The 7,275-nt window shown below is 53.9% G+C and overlaps 1 long non-coding RNA gene across 1 annotated transcript; it reads right to left on the reverse strand.

Moving 5' to 3' along the window:
- Positions 1–468: 468 nt before the first annotated feature.
- Positions 469–3,182, reverse strand: LOC125509698. Its single transcript, XR_007284191.1, has 2 exons — positions 1,561–3,182; positions 469–1,463 (listed from the first exon to the last, which is right to left on the reverse strand). It is a non-coding gene; the product is annotated as an uncharacterized LOC125509698 (long non-coding RNA).
- Between the last annotated feature and the right edge of the window lie 4,093 nt (positions 3,183–7,275).

Here is a 7,275-nt window from a genome sequence, read left to right on the forward strand (position 1 = left end):
GATCCGCCTCGCCGAATCCGAGTAACCACCACGGTCTCGATGAACCGCTCCCACTGACTCGCCATGTGCCAGCGAGTCGCCATCTTCCTAAGTCACTGTTACGGGCACGCCACCCAAATCCGAGGGCAGATTGTTTTTTCTGCTGCAACTGAAACCGGGCAGGGTCGTATTCGACTGTTGTGCTACAAGGGATCAAGTCAGATTATACATCATTGCTACTACTACTCCCTCCATTCCACAATGTAGTGCTTCTTCTATCCACGTGCTTCAACTTTGACCGTAAATTTAACTATCAAGACCGATTGCGGCGGGAGCAAAAATAATATCAGTGAATTCGTATTCGAAATAAGTTTTCAATTATATTATTTTGTTCTCCCGCCGCAGTTGGTTTCGTTGGTTAAATTTATGGTCAAAGTTAGACTTCGGGAAGCGCGGGCGCACTATATTTTGGAATGGAAGGAGTACTACTTATCACAAAAAAACGGAGCCAAGTCATGCTGATATTCACGTGCAACTGCTAGTGCTAATTGAGTACTAGTACTGCGTCAGTTTTTGTGCTCGATTATTACATCAGCGCCGACGCCCCTTTTTGCTACTTGATTCTGTTCCGACCCGCCGCTTGAGCGCCTCGCTTCCAAGAAGGCCGCACCTCTGTTGCGCCCTTCCTGCGTGGTCGCATCAGGCCGACCCCGCTATGGTCTCAAGCCGCCCGGCTCTGCAAGTTTCCGGCCACCGCCGTCGTCCATTACAATGAACCGCCCTCGTTGGGATGCACGATTCAAGCCGCCTCTGAATTGGCTCCTCTGCCTGGAACCAACCTCAAACCCATCTCAATCCAAATCGCTGTCATGGACTGAAGGCCGGATTTAAATCACCACCGGCACGCGAGATGGCCTTAGTGTCTCTGCATCGAGCTGTATCTGCCTCCGGAGCAGTTTTAACTACCGCCGCGAGCCCCTGCCGTTGAGCTGTCGGGGCCGCGCTGAGTCGCCCCGTACCTCCGGCATGTACCCGTTGAGCCGCCACGGGTGAGTCGCCACGCCGACTGCCTCGCTGTCCTGAGCTGCTGTCAGGGCCTGCGTCCACGGCCTCGCTTCCGTCTTGAAGCCCTGCCGCGCGCCCGAGCCGCCCCTACCGCAGGTCGCCTTGCAGCGCGAGCCGCCGTATTGTGCCGTCGGACGTCGAGCACCTATGAGACGCCGCCGGCCTCGTCGGCATCGCCTCCAATCCACCCTCTCCGTGAGCCGCCTCTGCCGGACATCTGTGAGCCGCCAAGAGCCACGGCCTCACCCACGAGTCGCCGCTCCTGCTGTCGTGTCCCGCGCAGTGGCCAAACCGCCATCTCAATCGTGGTTGGAACCAAGCCAGCCTTCCTACGCCGATGATGAGCCGCCGCCGTCCGAGGGCCCCGACTGCGCCTGTGAGCAGCTGTCCATCTCAACTACGGTGGTGAACCGCCATACCTGTCCAGGAACCAAAGCTGATCATCGTTCCAACTGTAAGTTGATCAAAGCTAAAAGCAATTAGATCTAGTAGTGTCTCCCTCCGATCGGATACAACCTCAAGTGCTCAAGAAGGAAGAAAAAGGGGTTTGGACGGGGCAGAATCCCTCAAGCCCTGGACGTAGAGCCGCCGAACTCCGCCTGTGAACCGCCTCGGTCTCACCTCCACGGCCCGGTCAGTACCGCAGCTCGCCCCGTCCGATGTCGCCTAACCCATCGTGCTTTGAGCCGGCCGCACTGCCGAGCTGCCGTTGCCCTCACACTTTGCCTCCCTTGTGGACGGCGTCAAGCCGCCGCTTCTCGGGTCGGCCTGTCCACATTCCGCCTTAATCCGACGTCGGTGAGCCGCCTCGCCTCCGCGGTAAGCCACCTGGCCGGCCTGTCTCCACTGACACAGCCGCCTCCGACGGTCTGTGCTGAGCCGTCGTTTCCACCATTGCGGCCCCATTGGGCCTGCGCGCTCTGCCCGCACCCCCGAGCTGACTCGCTAGCGTCTCTTCGCTCCGAGCGCCCGCCTTGTCGCGGATGCCTTTGCCGGCTCGCGCTCGCCTTGATTCGCTTCAAAACCGCCTAGGGCCTCAGCAAGCCGCCTTCACCGGCCGCGTAATGAGCCGCCTTGGCCTTGCTCCGCCTCGTTGAGCCGCCCCTACTCCTGCTCCATGCCTCACTCGCTAAGTCGCCTCCCTGTCGCCCTGCCGTGCTGCTCGGCTCTATGCTTCACATTGCTCCGCTCGTGTTGACAAGAAAAAGAAAGGAGGAGTTGACCCGGTGGATAAAGAGATAAGCCTCAGATCAGCTTCTAGGGCTACAAATACGAGTGTTGCAACTGGTTTATCATCGCACAAAGGACATCGGATACGGTGCTAGGGCCACATAAGAATATGTTTTTTATCCCTATAAGAATATGTTTTTTATCCCTAGTATCCGATTCATCCCACAAAAATATCAGGTGCTATCTTTTCTATGTATTTTATCAAGTATGTATTGAATTGTTTAAGAACAGTTATCCTTGTTCGCAATATATTTTGTGCATGATAATGATTCATTACGAAGGTGGTGCCATGCTGTGCCTATGGAGTGTGTGTTAGCATCATCATGCACCGGCATCCGCGCCCACTTACTGTTGAACGGGTGTGTACATGCCATCGCCCATACAGCTTGATCTACATCGACTCGCCGGGAACACACCCGCGATTGACTTACCGTCCGCGAGGTTTACAACGCCACGGCCGGCTCTCTCGCGATTGCATCGGCTTACAACGCCATGGCCGTCTCTCGCGGCCTGGTCTACATCAACATGCCGGGCCGCACCTATCCGCATGAGCTGTTTATTGAGTATGAGCAAGTCACTGCTTAGGTAGTCCGGTTTTCTTCCAACAAATTGGAGGCAAGTTATCATGTCTTATCAGCCGCCGTCTGCACTGGATGGCTCAATGGGTAGGTGCACAAGTCGCCGCCACTACGGTTTGGTTAACTTCAAACAGCCAGTTGGAAGGAACCATTGGCCGAGTTGCTGACACGGCTCATACGGGACCATTTATAACCCGCTGCAGTCACCTCACCTTCTGTGGATTCACATCGCGCTATCAGCGCTGAGGGAGTCCTGGATTAGGGGGTGTCCGGATGGCCGGACTATACCTTCAGCCGGACTCCTGGACTATGAAGATACAAGATTGAAGACTCCGTCCCGTGTCTAGAAGGGACTTTCCTTGGCGTGGAAGGCAAGCTTGGCGATACGGATATGTAGATCTCCTACCATTGTAACCGACTTTATGTAACCCTAACCCTCTCCGGTGTCTATATAAAACGGAGGGTTTTAGTCCGTAGGACAACATACACAACAACAATCATACCATAGGCTAGCTTCTAGGGTTTAGCCTCTCCGATCTCGTGGTAGATCTACTCTTGTACTACCCATATCATCAATATTAATCAAGCAGGACGTAGGGTTTTACCTCCATCGAGAGGGCCCGAACCTGGGTAAAACTTCGTGTCCCTTGCCTCCTGTTACCATCCGGCCTAGACGCACAGTTCGGGACCCCCTACCCGAGATCCGCCGGTTTTGACACCGACATTGGTGCTTTCATTGAGAGTTCCTCTGTGTCATCGCCGTCAGGCTTGATGGATCCTACGATCATCAATGGCGATGCAGTCCAGGGTGAGACCTTCCTCCCCGGACAGATCATCGTCTTCGGCGGCTTCGCACCGCGGGCCAATTCACTTGGCCATCTGGAGCAGATCGAAACCTATGCCCCTGGCCGTCAGGTCAGATTTGGAAGTTTAAACTATACGGCTGACATCCGCGGGGACTTGAGCTTCGACGGATTCGAGCCACTGCCGAGCGCACCGCACTGTCACGACGAGCATGATCTAGCTCTGCCGCCGAACAGTGCCCTGGAGGCCGCACCCACATCGGCTTCGACCCTTAATTCGGAGCCAACTACGCCGATCGAGGACGGGTGGTTGGACGCCGCCTCGGGGGCTGCGATCCCAACGGCGATCGAGCCGAACACCAGCCCCACACTCTGCGAGACTTGTGACTCCAAGGAGCCGGATTCCTCTCCGGACTCCGAACCCTCCGCGCCCCTGCCGATCGAATCCGATTGGGCGCCGATTATGGAGTTTACTACCGCGGACATCTTTCAGCACTCGCCTTTCGGCGATATTCTGAAGACACTGAAGTCTCTCTCTTTATCAGGAGAGCCCTGGCCAGACTACAATCAGCAAGGATGGGATTCGGACGATGAAGAAATTCAAAGCCCACCCACCACCCACTTTGTAGCCACTATCGACGACTTAACCGACATGCTCAACTTCGACTTCGAAGACACCGACGGTATGGATGCCGATGAAGGAGACGATGAAGAACCAGCACCTATCAGGCCCTGGAAAGCCACCTTGTCATATGACATATACATGGTGGACACCCCAAAAGAAGGAGATGGCGATGGAACAGCGGAGGATGACCCCTCCAAGAAACAGCCTAAGCGCCGGCGTCAGCGGCGCCGCTCAAAATCCCGCCAAAACAAATATGGTGATTCCAGCACAGGAGATAATAATACTCCAGAAAGTGCCGAAGAAAACCCCCTCCAGCAAGATTTAGCACAGGAGGATGGAGAAACCAGCCCTCATGAGAGAGCGGCAGACAGAGAGGACGAGGACGATAATTATATGCCTCCCTCCGAAGACGAGGCAAGCCTCAACGACGATGAATTCGTCATGCCAGAGGATCCCGTCGAGCAAGAGCGTTTTCAACGCAGGCTTATGGCCATGGCAAGAAGCCTCAAGAAAAAACAGCAACAGCTTAGAGCTGATCAAGATTTGCTAGTCGATAGATGGACTGAAGTCCGTGCGGCCGAAGAGCATTAACTCGAACGCCCCTCCAAGAGCTACCCAAAGCGCAGGTTGCTACCCCGATTAGAGGAGGAAGCACTTGATGTGGCCGATTGGCCACCTCGTGGCCGTGACAGAGAGGCCTCTCGGCTCTCCACTCAAGCCGCACCCCGTACCAAGGCACGGGAATATGCGCCGGACCTGCGAGATATGTTGGAGGACAAGGCAAGGCAAACAAGACCGATCTACGAATCGCGTGGGCGCCCCACGACTCGAGACGGTAACCGTCACGCCGGACATAAATCCGGTAGGGCCGAACTGTAACACCCCGGATGTAACTTTCCCAATTTGTACTCCAACTCTTGCCGTTTCCGGCATTAAGTTATTTTATTTTCTCAGGTTCGGGTCTTTGTCTCCGTGTGTTGTTATCGTTGTCATGCATCTCATATCATGTCATCATGTGCATTGCATTTGCATACGTGTTCATCTCATGCATTCGAGCATTTTCCCCATTGTTCGTTTTGCATTCCGGCGCTTCGTTCTCCTCCGGTGGTCATTTCTACCTTTCTTTCGTGTTTGGGGATTAAACATTTCCGGATTGGACCGAGACTTGCCAAGCGGCCTTGGTTTACTACCGGTAGACCGCCTGTCAAGTTTCGTATCATTTGGACTTCGTTTGATACTCCAACGGTTAACCGAGGGACCGAAAAGGCCTCGTGTGTGTTGCAGCCCAACACCCCTCCAATTTGGCCCAAAACCCACCTAAGCCTTTTCCATCATCTAGATCGTTCGATCACGATCACGTGGCCGAAAACCGCACCTCATTTGGACTCTCCTACCTCCTCCTATGCCTATTTAAAGATCCCCCGAAATTCGGATCTCCTTCTCCCCCCGAAACCCTAAAATCGCCCCGCCACCGACGGACATGTCCGCCGCCTAAATCGGACGCGTCCGTCGCCGCGCCCCAGCCTACCGCCACCTACCACGTGTTCCGCCGCCGTCGTCCCGCGCCGCGGCCAGTGAGCCCAGCCGGGGCCCCCGAGGGCCCGAAGCCGTCCGCCGCCTCGCGCCGCCTCCCGCTGCCTGCCGCGCCGCCCCGCTCCGCCGCGTGCCGCCGAGCCGCTCGCCGTCGCTCCGTGCCGCCTCCCGCTACCTGCCGCGCCGCCCCGCTCCGGTGGCCGCCGCCCGAGCCGCCCCGACGCCCCAACCGCCGCAGCCGCCCGCTCCGGTCCCGCGGAGGATGCCGGCGAGCTCCGCCACTCCGGCTACTCCTCCTCATCCTTCCCCGACCGATTCCTCCGATCTCCTCCAAGTCCGGCAAGAAATCCGGCGATCTCCTCGATCCGCGTGCAAACCCTAGATCCGGAGGTAGTATTTTCGGCTAAGTCCCAAAAATCCCAGATCCATGTGCTCATGTTCATGGCCTCGTAACTTTGCATCCGTAAGTCCGTTTTTGGCATATAGCATATCAAAATGTTCATCTCAGAGAGTACATCATTTCATTCCATTGCATCATTTTCATTTGAGTTCATCTTGATGCCCGAAATGCTGTTAGAAGAGGGCTACTTGGGTTAAGTGTCAGATCTGCTACTCCATTTAGCTTTTTGTCATTTTTGCCATGATTATTGTGTGCATGCTATGCCCATGAGCTCTACATATGTTTTGTTAAGGGTTTTGTCATCTTTCCAAAGGTGCAACCCATGTATTTTTGTGATGTGTGTGGTGACTAGCACAAGCTTGCAAAGTGATGCACTTGTTAATTCTGTTTTCAGGGACTTAGCAATTCTACTAAGTCCTTGAGCTGTTTATCTCATATGGCCATATGTTCATGTTGTTTCCTAGTGATCCGTGCCTCTTTTGAGGATGATCAGTAAGGATGTTTTGTTAATATTGTAGGGCTCTATCCATCCATGTCTTTGTTTGCAATTATGGAGCACCCTATCTTGAGTCAATCGAGCTCTACTTTTGCTACTTTGTGAATCTGGGCAGATTGTCAACTTGTTTGCAATTTTGCCGATGATGTTGTAATTGATCCATGCATGCTATGCTATTGTTCTTGCCATGTCTAGCTTGCATTTTGTGTATTCTTGATGGATGTATGCTTGCTTTTCATGACTTGCACCGTAGTGAGTGCATCGAGCTCGTAAACGGGCCTACTTGAGTTATGTTTTCAGCATGCTCCAGTTTTCTCTAAGTCTGTGATCTGATTATGTTTTGCCATGTTCACATGCTTGCAATTATATTTTCTGGTCCTTTTTGGCTCAAGGTCACTAAGGGACTTTTGTTAAGCTCTTTGAGTAGCTCCATGCCATGCTTTACTTTGCCATGTTCAGGTCCTGTAGCATGTAGGTTTGTTGCTCCGAAGTGTGCTACCTGATCTAAAATTCCAGACAAGTGTTAATTTCACTAAGTCTGAAATCTGGTTACCATATGCATTTTT

The sequence above is a fragment of the Triticum urartu genome, chromosome 1, assembly GCF_003073215.2.
Source record: "Triticum urartu cultivar G1812 chromosome 1, Tu2.1, whole genome shotgun sequence".
Classification (NCBI taxonomy): domain Eukaryota; kingdom Viridiplantae; phylum Streptophyta; class Magnoliopsida; order Poales; family Poaceae; genus Triticum; species Triticum urartu.